Below are 22523 nucleotides of genomic sequence, written 5' to 3'. Positions count from 1 at the left end.
TTTGACAATACATTTAAAAGTGCTATTTAAAAGTCATCCTTCTGATAAGAAAGCTGAGTTATTTGACTTTTCTCTGCTTTAATCACCACAGTAACTACCTTCAGACCATCTTATTACTCAGAGTTGCTTCTTGGTGTCATACCCCTCTAGAATGCAGGGCATTTTGTATTGATTGTATTCTGATGACGTGACAAAGAGGAAGATATGATGAAAAGTAGGAAAATGACAAGTTTACTAATGACTGCAGGACCTATTTCTGGCAAAATGAAAAACTAAGCACATCCAGATGATTATCAGTATAAAATTGTGTTTACAAATACAGTAGCCTTGTTTGATTGTATGATGTGAATGAAATATTACCACTATAATTCATAGCATCAACACAGTATAGAGGTGTGCATACGTGCTTTGCGTGCGTACGTTCATGCGTGCATGGCATCCGTTTACGTGCTTGGCATGTGTGCGTGCGTGCGTGCGTGGTAGTGGTGGTGGCGGCGGCAGAGGAGAACCGGAGTAAACAGAGCGGTAGTAGAAGATAATTTCGGGAAGCATCATTCCTAAATAGAAAAAAAATCGATCTCTGTGACTTTTACAGCCAGAAACTTGAAATATCTTGAAATTTCCAGTGGCTAATATAAGTGAAAGAAAACAGTGTAGAAAAATATTGCAGGTAATGTATGAACCCAGTGTCAATGAGAATGACTATTATTCGGTTGAAGTTAGAATCCCGAAGGCTGAATTATAGCACTGGTTCATCACAGTGTGACTTTGTTTTTAATGGCAGCCAGTCCTTTGTGAAGTTGAGTGGACCAGCCAGGGGGAGGTTTCCAATGTTGTAATCCCAAGATTTCAGCATTATTTTGTAATACTCTCTGGACACTGTTGAGAGACTGACGCTTAGTATCTTCTTTCCATTTGCTCTTGTACCTGCTGATTTGTCATTCCAGGGTATGGACAGGACCCCTAAGCTGAAGGTCTCCCAGAGGAGGATGCTAAAGCTCCATGCGCCACTCAGAACGGTATCTTCCCTAACTAAGAGCTTCTGGTGCTGTCCATTTAATGGGAATCTGCTTTAAGTCAGAAGAAGAATATATACCACCATCCTCTTGATGAGACATTCCAAAGTCACTGATTTTCAGAACATTATTTTCACCTCCAGGCATTTTCTTGCAGCAAGGCCCCTGTGCATACAATTTTTACTCAAGATACGCCATCCAGAAGCAGCATCTATTGAAAAATTCACTGAAGTTTAGTTCATCCTTCTTAGAAAGGAGAGGAAATCAACTCCTGGAACTAGTTCCTTAATGATGTAGATAGGCTGTCTTTGTAATCATGTGGTTTGAGGATTTTGGCTTCTTTAAAATTTTTTAATTTCTGTTGTTCCTGAGAAAGATCTTTATATATTTTAACAGTAACAGCAATTTTATCTTTGCTTTTGCCGTTAAATATCTTGTCAAAGTTTACCTTGCCCAGTAACTCACTTCATATGACATCTTCATGGTTGAGAACCCATATCTAATTCTTCTGAGTTTAGTCATATGGATACCATGATGATCTTTATTAGAACATTGGCTTTTTAATTGAAAAAATTGATCTAAACTATCCATCTTAAACTGCCTAATTGAGGAGTCTTTATATTTCCTATGTTGTGCATTCACCCCATTGTGTAATGTCAGAGCATGTCATCTTCAAAAGAAGCCTCAAATGTGTTAATCACTTTTTTAATTTAATTTTTTTACTTTAATTACTTTACAGGTAGGTTCTTGAATTTTTGTTCCAGGCCAACCTCAGACCGTGATCCTCCTACCTATGGCCTCCCACATAGCTGGGAAGATAGGCATGTACAACTATGCCTGGCATATTGGTTGAGATGAGGTCTTGCTAACTTTTTGCTTGGGCTGGACTTGAACTGCGATCCTCTCAATCTCTGCCTCCTAAGTAGCTGGGATTACTGGCATGAGCCTCTTAAACCCAGCAGCAGTCATTTTTAATACTCCCCTTCCTCTGCCTCTGGAACTACTAATGTACCTTCTGTCTATGATTTTGGATATTTCATATAAATGGAATCATGTAATATTGTGGCCTTTTGTGTCTAGATTCTTTTGCTTGGCATCATGTTTTCAAGATTCATCCATGTTATAGCATGTATCAATGCTCCATTCCTTTTTAATGCTAAATATTTCACTGAATGAATGTGTATCATATTTTGTTTATTCATTATTTGATGGACAGGAACAATAAGTTTTTAAGTATTAAAATTGTAAGTTTAACATCAGTGTATCTGCAATTATAATCGATAATGTCAAGGTTATACAAGATGTGAACAGAATGATGTGTAGAAATGATGTAAATTATTTGTCAGCATTTCATGCAAGTGTGATTATTTTCTAAGGCCTCTTCTCACTCTGATATTATGAAATATATGAATGTAGTATTTTCATCAATAAAATTTGATGCATTAAGCATTAGTTTAAAATTTGAGTGAGCAATGTTAGGCAGAAGAATAATTTGCTACATATTGTAATCATGTTTTGAATTTATTTCATTATGCAGTATTTGAAAAATGTCAATACATAAAGGAAATGAGTATAATTGAGTCAATATATTTTTAAAGCAATTTTTATAATTTAGCAGACATTGCATCTTAATATAAGTCACTATTAAAATTGTGTCCTTGCAAAGAATGTGATGTCATTTTTTTTCTTTTTTCTTTTGGGTTGATCATCTAAAATAGGTTCCTTTACTACATGTTCTATGTTCTTTTTATTTTTGATAAGCTATTGTTTGTTCTGCAAAGGTTTTACTTGACTATTTTCTTTTTCTCTATATCTGCATCTTTTCTCTTACATACAATTTTAAATGTTTAGTTGTTTTTAAAAGTCATAGTATGTCTTTTTTCATGGTTTGTAACAATGGACAATGAAAAGACACCAATATTCCTTCCTTTTTTCTCAGAACTTAATTCAAGCTTTTGTTGTTGATAGAATTCACTTTCCTTTCTCAACTTTTTCTTCCTCTTTCCTTTCCCCCTTTTTTCCACTTTACTGTTTCTACTCTTTTTCTGCCCACCGTCTCCTTTCTTCCTTTTTTCTCCTCCTCTCTACCCATCTTTCCTCCCTCCCTTCCTTCGTCCTTCCTAATCTGTCATCTTAATCACTTTATTTTTTTCAGGTGAGATTGGAATGAAATTACTCAGCTGTGAGCAGAAACTTATTTCCTGAGTAGATTGCCAAGAATTATGAAGAGGGCCATTTGTACCTTTTAAAATTACTCAGTTATCTGCTTCCTTGCTCTATGTGAAAAACCTACAATTGTTGAGTTATGCATTACTGTATTTTGACTTCTTGCTTAGTTTCTACATGATTATTTTCAGTAATGGCTGAAAGTGTTCATTGTTCCATATTTTAGCACAATGTGCTAAAACTTCTCAAATAGCAAATAAGGTTACATGTATACAGGATTTCACTTTTCATTAAATATTGCCTAGTTTTAGTCTCTACCCATCCACCCCCAATCTGAAATGCTTCCTTTTTACTGTTTGAAATGGAAAATAAACAATTATTGAACCATTTTCAATTTACCTCATTTTAAAACTGAAGTTTTAATTTATTTGGCCTGTTTTTCATATGAGTCACTAAAAATAAAGTGGGAGCTGTCTTGTGCAATGCCTAAGAATTATTCTGTATGGTACACATACATTAAAACCTTTTAAACAAAATGATACCAGCGCTCACTTGTCCCTTGACATTTTTTTGTTGTAATTAGAGACAAATTTAGGGGGGTGGGAAGTGAAAATTTTCTTGTGCTTTAATCTACAGCTGTAGAAGCTTTGTACTGCTTTAGTCTGGAAAAGTCTCAAAATAAATTTTTAAGGGATAATTTTTTAAGCTACTGAATTCTACCCATGTAACATTTTTCTAAATAAACAATAGTTTTCTCAAATGATTGTATATTATTGTGTATACTTTTGCTTATTTAGAATAACTTGGCAAAGATAATTCAATAAACTTTGTAGCCCTTCTCTATGGGCTACACAATTGTCAAAATATCCTATCATCTAATAATGTGATAAACATCTTTGTTTATGTAGTCAGCTTTAAAAGCATGCCTACAAACAGCTATTTAATGTTCAGTTTCTTGTAAACCTCATGATACCTATACAAGATAAATTTCAAATATATTTCAAGGAGTAAGAAGTGCTGAGCCTATCTGGAATGACAAATGGGTATAAATCTTGTCACATTCAAGTAATTGTAATCACAGAAAATGATGACTGTTAAGCACTTGTTATGTGGCTAGCCTAAGACAAAAATTGAAAGTGATTTTTGCATTTGGGAAAATAACTGATTCACATTGCTATCATATGTTTAAAACATTATGGTAAGAGTTTTCCAGTGATGTTGCATTCACATTTGAAAGCTGGTGGTAGTAAGCATCAATACCTCTTGTCATTGGTGAGACAAGGTCGTTTCAGTCTCCTAAATGCTGAGATAACAGGTGTGCATCACTACACATAGCTATCTCTACCTGTTTCCCATTTACTGAATAGAGATAATCTTTGATTGTGGCTTTGCTATAAATGGTTTCATTTTGTAATTATGCATAAATAATGTTGGTAGTGTGTAATACATGCTTTTGCATTGTGATAAAGTGTACTCTGGTCTAAGTGCAAAAGGTATAAGAACCAGATACTGTTCCCATGAGGCTCCACTCTAATTTGGAAATTATGGATCTAATGAATACTATCACACATTTAAGGTAAAACACCAGTTAGTAACTATTTGAGGCTTTGTAGCTTGTGTGCTCCTCTTGGAACTTCTCAACTCTGCCATTGTATCATGGAAGCCAATTTAAATGATAAAAAATGACCATGGCTCAATTCAGGAAAATTTTATTTGCCAAAATGTAGAATTCTGAAATTTTTCCTAATAACCTCTTCTTTCTATAGAAAGTAAAGTCTCCTTCATGATTTTTTTAAAAATTGCATGTGCCTCTTAGGTACTAGAGATAGAACCAGGAGCAAAACATGCCCCGTCCCTCAGGGGCTGTTCATTCCCATTAATAAAAATAATGAATGTATAGTGTTAGGTAGAAGGAACTATAATGAGGAAAAATGAATGGTGGGGAAGGCAAGACTTAATACATTATATACAGAGTAGTTACAGAGAAGATGAACAAATCAGGACATTTGTGGTGGCCAGCACAAGGTGGACATTCCCAATAATATAAGCATGAGAGATCTCTGTCATTCAACCCATCTTTGAAAGCTTTACATGGAAATCATGTAATATGCAGAATCAGTCCTAGAGTGTGGCATTTAGGCTTGCTATTTTCTAAAAAGGAAATTTTGACCTTAGACTCATTAATGGCCTCGAGGGATATTCATGTCCTCTTGACTTGTTTGCAAGTTTGTGATAGTGTGTGTCTAACAGTGTTTTTCAGTCTAACAGTGGTTTTCATCTAACTCTAAAGATAAAGATGTAAGTATTTTTCCTTTGTCCCCTGGGTCTTTTTTTTTTTTTTTTTTTGCCAGTGCTTGGACTTAAATTCAGAGCTTGGGCAGTGTCCCCGAGCTTCTTTTGCTCAAGTCTAGCAGTCTATCACTTGAACCACAGCACTACTTCTGCCTTTTTCTGTTTATGTGGAATGGAACCCAGGGCTTCATGCATGCTAGGCAAGCACTCTACCACTAAGCCACATTCCCAGCTTCCTGGGTCTTGTCTCAAAGAATTTGTTATCTTTATAACCTTAAATCTGTCTGGGGCTTGTGAAGATTTGGAAGACAGCTGATGTTCTAATTTTGGTTTAATGATAATAACTATCTTACCATAGCCATGAGTATTAGCTGATGGCTGATACCTCAGTTCATGCTACTGAAGGATTGTCCATGTAAAATGTGATGTAGGCACAGATTTTTGATGATTTGATTAGGTTGAATAAAATTTTTTTTGAGAATTTGGAACAAAGTATATAAACTGGTACTTAAAATGATCCTATATTTTTCTCAATGGACTTTTAACGGGTCTCAAAATTCTGTGACAGATTTTTTGCTTTTTTCCTTTAGAAGGTACTGATTTTTTAAAAATAGTAACTTAGCTGGGTGCTGGTGGCTCACACCTGTAATCCTCGCTACTCACGAGGTTAAGATCTGAGGATTGCGGTTCAAAACCAGCCCTGGCATGAAAGTAGTCCATGAAACTCTCATCTCCAATAAACGACCAAAAAGCAAGAAGTGACACTGGGTCAAGTGGTAGAGTGTTCACCTTGAGCTGAAGAGCTGAGGGACAGCACCCAGGCCGAGTTTAAGCTCCATGACTGACATACAACCTTAAAACTTTCAAACAGCTGGGAGTTAGTGGCTCTGCCTGTAACTCTAGATTCTTAGGATATTGAGATGTTCAAAGCTAACGTGGTGAGACTCTTACCTCCAATTAACCACCAGAAAACTGGAAGTGGATTGGTGGTAGGGTGCTAGCCTTGAGCAAAAAAGCTCAGGGACAGTGCCCCAGTCCTTGAGTTCAAGCTCTACCACTGACCAACACAAAGCAAAGCGAGACAACACCACACACACACACACACACACACACACACACACACACACAGTCCTTGAGTTCAAGCTCTACCACTGACCGCAAAGCAAAACAACACCACACACACACACACACACACACAGTCCTTGAGTTCAAGCTCTACCACTGACCGCAAAAGCAAAACAACACCACACACACACACACACAGTCCTTGAGTTCAAGCTCTACCACTGACTGCAAAGCAAAACAACACCACACACACACACACACACACACACACACACACACACACACACACACACACACACACACACACACACACACACACACACACACACACACACACACACGGGCCCCTTAAATGTTTCCTTTTCTTCAGATCACAAAGAGACTCAGACAGTGCCCAGGCCCTGAGTTCAAGCTCCAGGACTGGTTAAAAAAAAAAAAACCCAAGATAACAACAAGATAGGCATTTTGGACAATACATTCTTGGCAGAGGAGCCTGGACAAAATTTATCAAACACAGTAGGGAAAGTTCTCATTTTGCATTTTAAAAGGACAGCCAGATATAAACTCACTAAAGTAGGTCCTTTTGGTATTTTAGGAATTTTTTCCCCTGGTTTTTGAAGGATTCTTGACCTTTTGATTTTGGTTTTGCTGGTTTCCAGTCCTTTCCATTCTGTTTTAATTTTTATACATTTTTGGCTAGAGTATCTCATATAGATTTCTTCACTGAAACTGTTTCTTCCCTTTGTCAGCAAAAATCATCATCATCATCAGCAGCAGCAGCAGCAGGTTTTACTTTTTCTGTGGAACCTTGCTACCACTCCCAGGGACAGATTGCCTTCCAAACACACTTAAGACTTTTACATCTCCCTCTTCATCTTCTGAATCTGCATCTTCTGCAGTTCCTAAGTGCTGTTCATTAAATGTGCACAGGTCCTCAACCACACTGCAGCCTTATGACCACAGATGGTGTAATTTCAAAGCCCCAAATGGAAACTGTTGGCTGTACAGATGTTTTCAAAGTTGCCAGTGTAACTTCAGTTGGATGTTCCTCAATTTTCATTGCCTCTGCTTTGAATTAATCCTTTACACCAGCCCCTAAACTATTCTTAGTGATAACTGGTACCCGTTTTCATCATTACGCACCTTAAAGTGATCTTTGTCAGCCTTTAGATCCCAATGAAAATGGAGTTATGGGGCCTCAGGGTGCTCATGTCCATAGTCTTCCACTGGGCAGTGGCACATGCTCAGGTGTGAGGTGGCGGCTAGAGAAATTCAGCTCTGTGGCTGAGAACAAGTGCAGGACTGGATCATGCCAAGGTCCAGCAACCTTCTTGTCCACTGCTTTGTCTATAAAGAACAGCAAAATGACCCCAAGAAGGATGGTTAGAGAGGCTCTTAATACAGATGGGCTTGCCTAGAACTATGTCAACAATAACACCATCACTAGATTTCAGGAATTTGGGCTCATCTTTCAGCTTCTGAGCAGAATGACAATCCTGTCAGCTCAGTGTTCTTGCAAGCAAATGTGAGCTATTTGTAAAAGAGGCCTCTCCAGCACTGATTTGGCCTGGGTGGTTCAGAATAGCCATCTGAGCAGTGAAGCCCGCTACTTCCCTCAGAGGACCATTCTGACTTTCACTAGTAATGTTGTCATGACAAATGTCCTTGGCACATACTTGATGTTGAAGTTTATACTGTCACCATGAAGGTGTTCCCTCCAAGCTTCATGACACATTTCTGTTCTCAAGCCTCCAAGTTGGAGAACAGCATTTTCCACTTGGTCCATGGGGACAGTAGATACCACCAATTTTGTGGACATCCTGGAAGGTCAGACACAATGTCTTGTCAATTTGATGGTTTCATGGTAGGATACAATCCAATACTTCAAGCAGTGTGCTTTGCTGGCACTGCCTATTTTTACAGATGACTTTGCATCCCTTGAATAAGGTACATTAACACCAGTGTACTATCACCATTCCAACCAGAAATTGGCACAAATACTACTATGCTAATTGGCACAATTTTCTCAGCGTGCTTGCTAGGCCAGTGCTCTTATCATTTAAGTTACACCTCTAGGGGGTGTGTGTGTGTGTGTGTGTGTGTGTGTGTGTGTGTGTGTGTGTGTGTGTGTGTGTGTGTGTGTGTGTGTGTGTGTGTGTGTGTAATTTAAGGGATTTCCTGGTCAGAATATTTTCTTTCTCTTTCTTTTGGGTCCGGTCGTGGGGCCTGAACTCGGCCTAGGCACTGTCCCTCAGCTCTTCAGCTCAAGGCTAGCGCTCTACCACTTGAGCCACAGCGCCACTTCCAGCTTTTTTCTTTTTGCTTATGTGGTGCTGAGGAATGGAACCCAGGGCCTCAGGCATGCAAGGCAAGCACTCTACCACTGAGCCACCTTCCCAGCCCCCAGAATTTTTTTTTTTCAGAATATTTTCTTGTAAGAAAATTTTCTTCATTTTTCTAGGTAGTATTGGTTTACTTTATGGAAATATATATGTTCCAAAAAAGCTCTCTGGGATATGCTTGTATTTCTCCTCTGTGTGCACTCTGATACACATACAATATCAAGTACTTTTCTCATTGACTCAGTTTCATTTTAGAAAGATTCTAAAGCTAATCTATTTGGGTAATTTTTAAATTTTTTACCTTTTGTTATTATAAAGGTGATGTACAGAGGGGTTACAGTACACAAATCAGGCAATGAGTACATTTCTTTTTTTTTCCCTCACTCTCTCCCAATTTTTCCCTCTCATCCCCACCTGCTAGTTGTATAGTTCATTTTCAACATAGTATCTAGTGAGCAACACTGCTGCATTTTCTCACCTTTTGCCCTTCCAGTTCTGTTCCCCACCTTATCCTCCCAAAGACAGATAAGCAAACAAGACAAAAGAAAAAAAAAGCAACAAAGAAAAAAAAAACTTCTAGTTTCTCTTTCCTGGAGTTCATTTTAATAAATATTTTGTATGCTCAGATGCACATAGGCATTGTGCCATCTGATCCTGTCCTAAGAGTATACATTTTGTTCTCATTGTGTATGAATGCCAAGAGCCCTGTTTAATTTGTCATGTCCCCATGTATTTAGGTCTAGCTTCTGCATATGAGAGAAACATGAGCCATATGTCTCTCTGAGCCTGGATTACCTCGCTTAACATGACTTGTTCTAGGTCCATCCATATCCCTATAAATGACAAAGTATTCTTTCTAATGATTGTCTGACATTTCAGTGTACAGGTACCACATTTTTTTGTATCCACTCATCTGCTGTAGGGCATCTGGGCTGTTTTCCCAACTTGGCTATTGTGAATAGTAAGCAATGAACATGAATATGTAAGTGTCTTTATGGTATCCTGGCTTGTCATGTTCTGGATAGATGCCCAGGAGGGATACAGCTGGGTTGTAGGGAAGGTCTATGTTTAGTATTTTGAGGGTTCTCCAGGCTGCTGTCCAGAATGGTTGTACTAGTTTTACATTCCCAGCAACAGTGCACTGTTTCCTTTTCTTCCATGTCTGTCCCCACCAACATTTGTTGTTTGAATTCACAATGTTGTCCAATCTAACTGAGGTGAGATGGCATCTCAGGTTTGGTTTGATTCGTAATTCCTGTATGGCCAGGGATGTGGAGCATTTCTTTATGTATTTCTTTGCCATTCTTCCCTCTTCTTCAGGGAAGTTTCTTTGTAGGTCCTTCGCCCACTTAGTGAATGGTTTATTAGCTTTGGCAGTGGTTAGTTGAATATTAGCCCTTTGCTAGCTTTATATTTTAGTGACTTTGTCCTTTGCTATGCAGAAACCTTTTATTTTGATGAAATTCCATTTTTTAAGTCTCTTTTCCATCTGCTGTGCCCCTGGAACTCTTTTCAAAAAGTTTCTGCCTATGCCTATAAGTTCTTAGTGTTTCTCCTACTCCTTCTTACAGTAATTTCAGTTTCATGTCTGGCATTGAGGTCTCCACTTTCAATTGATACTAATGCATGGTGACAAATTGGGATCCACTTTATATTTCTGCATATGTATACCCTGTTTTCCCAACACCAATTGTTGAAGAGGTGATCTTTTTTCCACTGTAAATCTTTGGCTCCCTTATCAAATATCAGATAACTGTATATGTTTTATATTTCTGGGTTTTCTAGTCTGTTCCATTGATCCTCAGGTCTATTTTTGTACCAATACCAAGCTCTGTAGTAGAGCTCCAGATTTGGCATTGTGATATCACCAGCATTGCTTTTATTGCCTAGAATTGCTTTGGCTATTCAAGGTCTTTTCTTGTGCCATATGAATTTTTTCTCTATCTCAGTTAAGAACATCAGGATTTTTTTTTTTTTTGTCGGTCGTGGGGCTTGAACTCTGGGCCTGGGCGCTGTCCCTCAGCTCTTCAGCTCAAGGCGAGCGCTCTACCACTTGAGCTACAGCGCCACTTCCGAAGAACATCAGGATTTTGATGGGGATTGTGTTAAATTTGTAGATCACTTTTGACAATATGGCCATTTTTACAATATTAATTCTACCTATCTGTGAACATGGAAGATCTTTTCATTTCCTGATGTCATCTTTGCTTTCTTCAAATGTTTTTGCTATAAAGGTCTTTTGCCGGGCTGGGAAGTTGACTCAGTGGTAGAGCGCTTGCCTTGCATGCATGAGGCCCTGGGTTTGATTCCTCAGCACCACATAAGCAAAAAAGAAAAAACCCGGAAGTGGTGCTGTGACTCAAGTGGTAGAGCGCTAGCCTTGAGCTAAAGAGCTGAGCGACAGCGCCGAGGCCCAGAGTTCAGGCCCCACGACTGGACCCCTCCCGCCCCCCCCAAAAAAGGTCTTTTGCCTCCTTGGTTAGGTTTATTTTTTATATTTTTTGAGGCAATTGCAAATGGAGTTGTTTTCCTGATTTCCCTCTTTGCTTGTACATTGTTGTAAATTTCTTTAAAAAAAATTTTTTTTTAAATATCTTTTTTTTTTCTTTTTTTGGGTCCGGTTGTGGGGCCTGAACTCTGGGCCTGGGCGCTGTCCCTCAGCTCTTGAGCTTAAGGCTAGTGCTCTACCACTTGAGCCACAGTACCACTTCCAACTTTTTTTCTTTTTGCTTATGTGGTGCTGAGGAATTGAACCCAGGGCCTCAGGCATGCAAGACAAGCGCTCTACCACTGAGTTAACTTCCCAGCCCCTGTTGTAAATTTCTTGTACAGAAAAGCTACTGATTTTTTTTTAAAAAAATTCATTGTAAGGGTGTGATATACAGAGGGATTAGTTACATAAGTAAGATAATGAGTGCATTTCTTGTTGAACACTGTTACCCCCTCCCTCTAGGTTACTGATTTTCATGGGTTAATTTTGTATCCTGCTCTTTTGCCAAAGTTATCGATCAGCTTTAGGAGCTTGGGAACGGAGTCTTTTGGGTCCTTTTAATTTAATATAATGTTATCTGCAAATAGAGATATTTTAACTTCTTTTCCTGTGTGAATTTATTTTATGTCTTTTTCTTGCCTTATTGCTGTGAGTAGGCATTCTAGAACTATAATGAAGAAGAGTGGAGAGAGTGGACAGCTTTGCCTTGTTACTGATTTTAGAGGAAATGGTTTCAGTTTTTCACAAGTCAGGATGATGTTGGCTATTGGTCTGTCATATATAGCTTTTATTATTTTGAGGTATGTTCTTTCTATTCTTAGCTTCTCCAGAGCTTTTAACATGAATACATGTTGGATTTTTTGAAGGCTTTTTCTATATCTATTGAGATGATCATGGGGTTCTAGTCTTTGGTTCTGTTAATGTGATGTATTAAGTTTATTGATTTATATATGGTAAACCAGCCTTGTATGTCTGAGATAAAATCCACTTGGTCATAATTGTAATTTTTTTGATTAGTTAAATTCTATTGGCAAGTATTTATTGAAGACCTTTGTGTCTGTGTTCATCAGAAGGATTGGTGTATAGTTCCTCTTTGTTGTTGTTGTTGTTGTTGTTGGATTCCCTACCTGGTTTTGGGATGAGTGTGATGTTGCTTCTTAAAATGAGTTTGGAATTGATTTTTCTGTTTCTATTTCACAGAAAAGTATAAGGAGTACTGGTATTAGTTCAACTTTAAACCATTTGGATGATTAATAAGAAGCACTGCAACACAGGAGATCCTGTTGATTCAGATCACTGTAATTATTGCATGCAAACAGGCTGTAGGAAAATGAGTATACACTCCTGAGTTCTCAATTTCAATTTCATTTGTTGGCTTTCCCCAAAGTGAGAAGCAGTGATTCTCTTCTCTTTACTTTTTCCTCACAATTATGTCTATTGTGATAATTCTTTGTTCATTCTGGGGCCTAAATTGTCTTGATTCATTCATTTAGTTATTTCTCATCACCTTGGCAACCATTACAGAACATTCATTCTACAAAAATTGATTAATCATCTATGATATGTAAAGCACTGAACTTGGGAATCATGGAAAAGTACAGGGTACTGTGGAAACAAAGGAGAAGTGAAAGGTTGATGAAAGAGATGTTTAGAAAACTATTTGGAGTAAAATGTTGGTGAAAGCACAAATCTCAGAAAAACTCCTTTGGTAGTACTTGCCAACATTTTATTTGGTTAATGAAAGAACTAGTAGATACATAAGAATTCTGTTTCTAAGAAAATTTGAAAAAAACAAGGACTCATAATCAGCTGGAGAAAAGTTGCCAAATGAAATATAATAAGTTACATTCAGTTGTGACTAATGTTTTATTGTAGTTTTGGGGTTGACTACAAGCTTTCTTCCCCCAAAGTAAGTCTAATCTTAGGAATTTCCAGCAAACTGACCTCTAACTTTGTAAGATGAAAACTTCTGGACTACAATTTGCTGTGGATAGTTAGTTCAAAGTTATAGACTTTAATATAGTCTAGTGACTGACATTTCAGCTTATTAGAAAATGAGATATACTGCAGTGGCATTTAAGTATTTTTTCTTTCAAGTTTTGCAATGTTTTTCTATAATTTAGCCTTTTGGTTAACCTTGGACAATTTCTAAAGTATATCTATTTTTTCTTATCTAAAAAAAAGGATGCCTCACAGCCCCGACTGAGACTAAAAAGATGGAAAACAATGTAGCAAGCAAGTGAAAAACTGAAGCAAGCAGAAATAGCTATACTTACTGCTTGTATTTGATTGGCAGATACTCTACAACTTGAGCCATTACTCCCAGCCCAAAATATATATACAAAAGTAGTCTTCAAGCAAAATTTATCCAGAAGATATGAAGGTCAATACGTATTAATAAAGGGAATAGTTCATCAGTATGATATAGTAATAGTAAACTTATGTGCATGAGATGTTGGTGCAAGCAATTTCATAGACACTGCTGTACCAAAATACCTAAGATAGATCACAACATAACAATAGTGACTTTAATACTCTACTCTCACTGATAGATGACTCATCCAAAAACATTCAACAAATATGCCTCAGAGTTAAGCCACATTAATCATGAAATGAACTTAAACACCTACAAAGTATTCACCCAATAGCCACAGAAGTTTTTATTTGCAGTAGCTCATAGAACAGTTTAAAATAAAAATCACATTTTAGGCGTTAAAAAGGTTTTAACAACTACAGACAAATCAAAATAATTTCTTTTTTAGAATCTACATATTCTGTTTTATTAGTATATATTTTTATTGTAAAGATACTGTACAGAGGGGTTACAGTTACATGAGTAAGGTAATGAGTACATTTCCTATTAAGCATTGTTAGCTCCTCCTTTGTTTTACCCCTTCCCTCCCCTCAAAATAGTTTTTGAGCTTAGCAGATCATAACAGAGTAAAATTTAAAAATACATACAGAAATATATGCAGATGAACAACTATGGAATGACACAAGGGGAGAAATTTTTAAAATTGAAAAACCCCTAGAATCATATGAAAGTGAAAATGTAACTTACCAGAAGTTTTGGGACACAAGACAGTGATAAGAGGTAGCTTTATAGGTGTGAGTGTCTACATTAAAATTTCAAAAAGATCTTAAATAACCTAATGATGCATTTCAGGGTCTTAGAAAAAGAAAAATGCCAAACCCTAAATGAAAAATGGGAAGATGATGGTATTCAGGACAGAAATTAACGAAATGGAAACTAGTAGAGCAATACAAATAATCAATGAAACAATATATGGTATTTGAAATGATTAACAAATTGAGAAATTCTTGTAGACTAACCAAAAGAAAAGGAAAACCCAAATTAATAAATTATACCCAAAAACATAAGAATTATAATGCTGAATGAGGAACTTAAGAAAGGCAATAGAAAAAGAAGATATTTCCCATTTTTATGGATCAGCAGAATTGATATTATGAAAATGGCTGTATTAACAAGAGATCTACATATTCAATGCAATCCCTATAATATGTTTAATAGCATTTTTCACATAAATAGAAAAGCAAATTCTAAAATTCTTAGGGAAGTAAAAAGACTTTGTATTACAGCTAAAGCAACTCTTAGCAGATGACAGCAATTATAGTTATCACAATACTTCACTTCAAATTATACTATACAGCCATAGTAACAAAAATGCCATGGTACCAGCATAGAAACCAGCATAGAATGGGATAGAATTGAAAGAGTTAGGGACTGAGAATATGGCTTAGTGGTAGAGTGTTTGCCTAGCATGCATGAAGCCCTGGGTTTGATTCTTCAGTACTACATAAACAGAAAAAGCCAGACATGGCACTGTGGCTCAAGTGTTAGAGTGCTAACCTTGAGCAGAAACTCAGGGACAGTGCCCAGGTCATGATTCCAAGCCCCAGGGCTGGCAAAAAAAAGACAGAAATAAATCCACACAGTTACAACCATCTGATATTTTTTGATTTTTAATTGTCAAGGTAATGTTCAGAGGAGTTACATAAATAAGGTAATAAGTACATTTCTTGTCAAACATGTTACTCCTTCCCTCATTTTTCTCCTACTTTACCCCTAACATCCACTCCCCAAGTTGCGTAGATCGTTTCCCACATATTGTTTTACGTATATTGCTGTTGCATTGGTTTTCCCCTTGTCCGTTGTCTCACCATTCTGTTGTTCCCCTTCCCTTCCCTAATTCAAATAAACATATGTACAATACTAGGGTACCAGAATCAAATACTGTGACAACAGGGGTTACACCATAGGGGGAAGAACATACAAAGGAAATAAAAAATCACATAGTACATTAGCAAAGAAAAACCTCTTGTGTCCATGACTTGGAGTTTATTTTGCTTTTTCGTCATCTTATATGGTTATATGTACATAGCTATTGAGCTATTCTGCTCATCTATTAAGATTATTCTAGATGTATACTAATTATTGAAAATAAGGGAAACCATGAGACTTTGGGCCTGGCTTACTTCACTTAATATAATTTTTTCCAAGTCTTTCCTTTTCCTTACAAATGGGGCAGTGTCATTCTTTCTGATGGAAGCATAGAATATCACATCTTCTTGATACATTCATCTACTGAGTGGCATCTGGGTTGGTTCCATATCTTAGCTCTGGTGAATAATGCTACGATAAACATAGTTGTGCTGGTAGCTCTAGACCTTATTTGTGATCATTTTGGTAAATGCCCCGAAGTGGGACTGCTGGGTCACAGGGGAGCTCTATGTGTAGTCTTTTGAGGAACCTCAGCCATCTGATTTTTGACTGAAGTGGCCAAAACATACACTAGAGAAAAGACAACCTGTTCAATGAATGGTATTGGAAAAATTGGATGTCCACAAGTAGAAGAGTGAAACTAGATCCCTATCTCTCAGTTAAAAAAAATCAATTCTCATTATATCAATGACTTTTTTTTTTTTGTCATGGGACTTGAACTCTGGGCCTGGGCACTGTCCCTCAGCTGTTCAGCTCAAGGCTAGAGCTCAACCACTTGAGCCACAGTGCTACTTCCGGTTTTCTCATGGTTTATTGAAGATAAGAGTTTCACGGACTGTCCTGCCCAGGCTGGCTTTGAACCGCGATCCTCAGATCTGTCTCCTGAGTAGCTATGATTACAGGTGTGAGCCACTGGCGCCGGGTTTCAATGACTTTTTAAGACAAACTATTGCTGGAAAACACTTCAAGAAGTATGCATAATAAGCAACAAGTCCAGGGGCTTGAACTCAGGACCTGTACGTGGTTGCTGAGCTTTTGTGCTCAAAGCTAGCACTCTACCACTTGAGCCACACCTCCATTTCTGTTTTTTGGTAGTTAATTGGTGTTATATAAGAGTCTTACACACTTTCCTTGTGTGTGTGAACCATGGTCTTCAGATCTCAGCCTTTTAGTATCTAGGCTTACAAGTGTTAGTCACTGGTGCCACACTTCAACAACTTTGTTAATAGGATCCCAAATAGCTTAGGAAATAAAAGTAAGAATTTAAAATGGGATTACATCAACTTGACATTTTCTTCACAGTAGAAGAAACAATTCCCAGAATCAAGAAGACATCCTCTAGAATGATGGGAAAAAAGCTTTGCATTCTATTATCTAACAGAGAATACCCAGAATTTATATTGTTCCAAAAATTATGCACTCATAAAACCCAGTATGATTAATAAATGGACAAATAAGCAGACAAGTTCTCAGATACAGAAGTATAAGTGGTTAATACATACATGGAGAAAAGTTTAGCAAACTTAAAGGCAATAAAATGTAATCAAAATGACACAGATTCTATCTCAACTCATTCTGAATAGCAAATATGAAGGATACAAACATCTGCTAGCAAGGATGTGTAGAACAAGGAACATTCATACACTATTGCTAAAAATATAGTGTAACTGCTATGAAAATTAATGTGAAGGTTTTTTAAAAAAATTGGAACTACAACCACCATATAATCAATCCTGTTATGCCACTTCTGAGATATCTAATGTATGCAAGTTAGCGTGCAGCAGAGATACCTGTATATCCACTTAAATTGTAAACGTGATGTACAGAGGGGTTACAGTTACTTAAGTCAGGTAATGGGAACATTTCTTTTTGAACAGTGTCACCCCCTCCTTCATTTTCTCCCAGTTTTTCCCATCTCTCTCTCCCTAAAGTTGTATAATTAATTTCCAACATAGTATCTAGTGAGTATGACTGCTGAATTGGTTCACCCTTTCTCCCACCATTGTACACCTATGTTTATGGCACACTGTGCACAATTGTTAAGACTCAGAGTCAGCCTAGGTGCTTATCAATTAATTAATGGATAAAGGGTTATTTTTATTTTTTATATATTTTTGCCAGTCCTGGGGCTTGAACTCAAGGCCTGGACACTGTCCTGAGCTTCTTTTGCTCAAGGCTATCACTGTACCACTTGAGCCCAGCACCACTTCTGGCCTTTTCTGTTTATGTGGTACTGAGGAATTGAACCCAGGGCTTCATGCATGCTAAACAAACACCCTACAACTGACCCACATTCCCAGCTCAAGGGTTATTATTATTATTTTTTTTTTTGGGTCCGGTTGTTGGACCTGAACTCTGGGCTGGGTGCTGTCCCTCAGCTCTTCAGCTCAAGGCTAGCGCTCTACCAGTGGAGCCACAGCGCCACTTCCAGCTTTTTTCTTTTTGCTTATGTGGTGCTGAGGAATCGAACCCAGGACTTCAGGCATGCAAGGCAAGCGCTCTACCACTGAGCCACCTTCCCAGCCCCTCAAGGGTTATTTTTAAATGATAAAGAAAAACAGAGCTATGCCATTTGAAAAATAAAAAAAGGGCAGAACTAGAGATTATATATTTTCATGTTAAGGAAATAAATGAGATTCAAATATTCCATGCTTTCTTTCATATGAAGAATCTTGAACTAAAAGTTTACAAAAATGTAAAATGGAAACTATTAGGGTGGAGGAACAGTGGGAGAGTAGAGGGAAAGTAAAGGAGAGGAGACACTGTGTGTTGGTGGCTCCTGCCTGTAACCCTAGCTACTCAGGAGGCTGAGATCTGAGGATCACAGTTCAAAGCCAGCCCCGGCAGGAAAGTCTGTGAGACTCTAATCTCCAATAAACCTCCAGAAAACCAGAAGTGGTGCTGTGGCTCAAGTGCTAGAGTGATAGCCTTGAAATGAAGAGCTGAGGGACAGAGCTCAGGCCCAGAGTTCAAACCCCATGACCAAAGATTTAAAAAAGGAGAGGAGATAAGGGGATGAATATGATGAATTACATTATATGTGTGTGTGTGTGTGTGTGTGTGTGTGTGTGTGTGTGTGTGTGCCAGCGGCACTGATGAAGGCCACCATTTTCTGAGGCGTCTGACAAGCAGTAAAGAGAGGAACTTTAGGCCAGCCATCATAAGCCACTCCACACTGCAGAATAGCTGCCTTTCCCTCCCTCCCTCCCTCCCTCCCTCCCTCTCTCTTTCTCTTTCTCTCTCTCTCTCTCTATCTCTCTCGTCTCCTGTCTTTCTTTCCTTCTGATGGGAATCACAAATCCAAACACACCAGCAGAATGATACAAAACTGCAAGACAGAAGTCTGAAGTTTGGAGGTTTAGAAAAAGCCAGAGCCATGCCAGCGGCACTGATGAAGGCCACCATTTTCTGAGGCGTCTGACAAGCAGTAAAGAGAGGAACTTTAGGCCAGCCATCATAAGCCACTCCACACTGCAGAATAGCTGCCTCACCAAAGGACCAGTTTGGGTTAACTTCCATGGGGGTAAGTGCCACTCTTCCAAGCTCTACCCTTGAGGACAGGGAAAAGGGCTGCTGAATATTCTTTTTTTTTTGGTTGGTAGTGGGGCTTGAACTCGGCCTGGGTGCTGTCCCTCAACTCTTCAGCTCAAGGCGAGCGCTCTACCACTTGAGCCACAGCGCCACTTCTGGTTTCCTAGCGGTTTATTGGAGATAAGAGTCTCACGGACTTTCCTGCCCAGGCTGGCTTTGAATGGTGATCCTCAGATCTGAGCCTCCTGAGTAGCTAGTATTTCAGGCATGAGCCACCGGCGCCCTGCTGGAATATTCTTATAACACACCTACACCTGGGTATGTGTGCACTGACTCAGCAGGGCTGAGTGATGATCACTGTTGAAGAGGTTATAATGTTGTAAAGTAAATCATCCCAGAAGCCACATTTTAAAATATAGAATATTGGGGAGTCTTTATTATACATTTATTAGGCTGCAGGCTGCCAGTTGTTACAAAGGCCTGCAGCACGCAAATACACAAAACACAGCTAGGAAACATGCTAAAGAGGAAAGAAATAACAAAAACAATACCAACAAGTCTGTTCAGCTCCAATGGAGAGCTGAATTGGGACGTCATGATGACTGGAGACCAGCCTGGAGACAGGACACAGGACACAGGACACGATCATGGAGACACATGTGGCATGGAGTCCTGGCAGCTAGGCTGATCCATGCCTAAATAGGTCAGCTCAGGGGGCAGATCCTCAGGAAATTTCCAGTCCCAGGCACTGGACTGACAGATTCAGTCACCTATTGGCCAAGTGCCTGCCCCAGCCTCCAGGGGTCTGGGCATACCCATTACCTGAGAGGCAAGTGATGGGGGAGGGAGCTCCTTCCCCCAGCATGAAGACAAGATGCCAGACCCTACAATCCACCACGTGGCCAATATGGAACTGGCCAGACCTGACCTCCTTACTTCAATAACCCCCCTTCCCATAGGGTACAGCCCACACTGCCCAACATAGTTGAAGTGCGCAAGACCAGAAGGGAATTCCAGCCTGGGGCAGCAGACCACCTGCTCTTGAAGTAGGCCCTGAGAGGAGACTTGAGCTGGTACAACTTCTTTCCAGGCTTTGCCTTTGTTTTAGGGATTTTAGAAAAAAACATTTAAACAAGATTAAGTAGACCTTGGCTCCAACCTTCCCAGTTCCTGGACGGGAAAGAATGCCTCTAGGTCCCCCTCCCCTTAACAACCTAACCCACCTTGATTGTTCAGTTAAGGACTGACCCATAGAACAGATAAGTTGTAAATAAGGGAAACCATAGGACCTATATTTCTTTGAGCTTGGCTTACTTCACTTAATATAATTTTTTCCAAGTTTTTCCATTTCCTAACAAATGGGGCAATGTCATTCTTTCTGATGGAGGCATAGAATTCCATTTCTCTCCCTCTCTCTCTCTGATCTCTCTAAAAGGAGAGTGCAATGAATGAAAAGTGGAACAAGAGACAAATACAGTCATAATACTCAGTGTACGTACATGAAAAATGAAGTAGGGAGAGGGGTGGGTGGGATGAGTGAGAGTGATTCAATGGCTGACTGATCAAGATGCATTTTTCACATAAATGCACATGATAAATAATAAATCCTTTGTACAATCATTTATAGATCAACAAAATTTTTAAAAATATAATTGATCATAGAACAATTCTGTACATTATGCAGAGTAGTTAGTATTTTCCCATTTGAGGAGAGAAGAGAACTAACTGGTGGGTTAGTGTTTTGAAAAGGTGAGACCAGACATACAATACATAATTTATCATTCAAAGTTGTCTCGTTGGGATTTTCTTATCCCTTTCAACTCTCAGCACCTCCCAATCTTTGCACCACCATTTTCTCTTCAGCCCTTGTGATCCCTCTCAAAGCCTTATCTTTATGTGTCTAAGAGGCCAATAACTAAATGCTATTGTGAAAGGAATAAAGCCTGTAACCAATCCAAAGAAAGTAAAGTGTTCTTATGTGTTAGCTTTCTGTATCTGTGGCCACAATACCCAAGAGAATAACATGAAGGGGATGAAGTACTTATTTTGGCTCATGATTCCAGAGATTTTAGTACACAGTTGGCTGAATTCATCTTTGTGCCTGAGGCAAGGCTGAGCATTATAGCAGCAGGCCCGGATGGAAGAGGATACTGTACCTATCATGGCAGCCAGGAAGGGGGGAGAGAAAGAGAGTGAGGAGGGGGAGGGACAGAGGGGGAAAGAGACAGAGACAGAGACAGAGGGGTGGGGAGGGGAAAAGGACCATGGACCAGGTATATCTTCAAAAGTATGTCTCCTAGATTCCATCTCCATAAGGTTCTACTCCCTCACAGCATAGGGGACCAAGTGTGGAACATATAAGCCTCTTGGGGGATATTTTAGATCCAAATCATTAGACCTTTTTTTTGGGGGGGGGAGGAGGAAGTATTTATTGAAGGACTATTATTCAGCATTTGCAAACAACTCAGAACTCAGTATGACAAGACAAGACTGGTTTTAAACAAGTATAAAATATTGAGTATGAAGTTCACAAAGATAATCCTAATGACCCATAGCATTATTGTTCATCAAGGAAATTCAAATTCAACTAATATAAATATTATTTTTTATTGTGAAAATACCGTACAGAGGGGTTACAATTACATGGGCAAGGTAATGAGTACATTTCTTTTTTTTTTTTTTTTTTTTGGGTCCGGTCGTGGGGCCTGAACTCTGGGCCTGGGCGCTGTCCCTCAGCTCTTCAGCTCAAGGCTAGCGCTCTACCACTTGAGCCACAGCGCCACTTCCGGCTTTCTTTTGCTTATGTGGTGCTGAGAATCGAACCCAGGGCCTCAGGCTTGCAAGGCAAGCGCTTTACCACTGAGCCAACTTCCCAGCCCCATGAGTACATTTCTTATCAAGCATTATTACCTCCTCCTTTGTTTCCCCCCTATCATCGCTTCCCTCCCACCTCCTCAACTACATACCCTCCCCACCCCCGCACCCCTGCCTAAGTTGTAAAGTTTGTTTTTCTTTTATTTTTTAAATTAAATTTTATTATAAAGGTTATGTACAGAGGGGTTACAGTTACATAAGTCACATTTCTTTTAGAAAAGCCTTAACCCCCTCCCTCTTTTTCTCCCACTTTTCCTCTCCCAACCCCTCCCCCCCAATAAAGTTCATTTTTCGACATAGCGTCTTGTACATCTCATTGTTGCAATGGGTCCATCTGTATCCTTATTTAAATGATTTTTTCCCTTCTCCTCCAGAAATTATACCAACATCAAATACAGTGAAAACAGGGATTATACCGTGGGGGAGTGACATACAAAGCAACAAAGAAACATCTTATAAATATGTTAGACCTTATAAACAAAACTTGACTTTTTTTTTTATCC

At 38.8% G+C, this 22523-nt stretch overlaps 1 protein-coding gene and 1 pseudogene across 4 annotated transcripts in view; one reads left to right on the top strand and one right to left on the bottom strand.

Moving 5' to 3' along the window:
• The window catches only part of Thoc2 (THO complex 2), a 120905-nt gene extending 118316 nt beyond the window's left edge, over positions 1–2589 (top strand). For all 4 annotated transcript variants that reach the window (XM_042682466.1, XM_042682469.1, XM_042682467.1 and 1 more), the window contains exon 40: positions 948–2589. The gene's annotated coding sequence lies outside the window, so the exon portion shown is untranslated. The remainder of the gene's footprint in view (positions 1–947) is intronic.
• Positions 1029–7756, bottom strand: LOC122109940 (annotated as a pseudogene).
• Positions 7757–22523: the final 14767 nt, after the last annotated feature.

Source organism: Dipodomys spectabilis, unplaced genomic scaffold, assembly GCF_019054845.1.
Source record: "Dipodomys spectabilis isolate Male_0828 unplaced genomic scaffold, ASM1905484v1 ptg000071l, whole genome shotgun sequence".
NCBI lineage: Eukaryota > Metazoa > Chordata > Mammalia > Rodentia > Heteromyidae > Dipodomys > Dipodomys spectabilis.
Note: the sequence above shows the minus strand (reverse complement) of the source record. Positions and strands in the feature narration are given on the sequence as shown.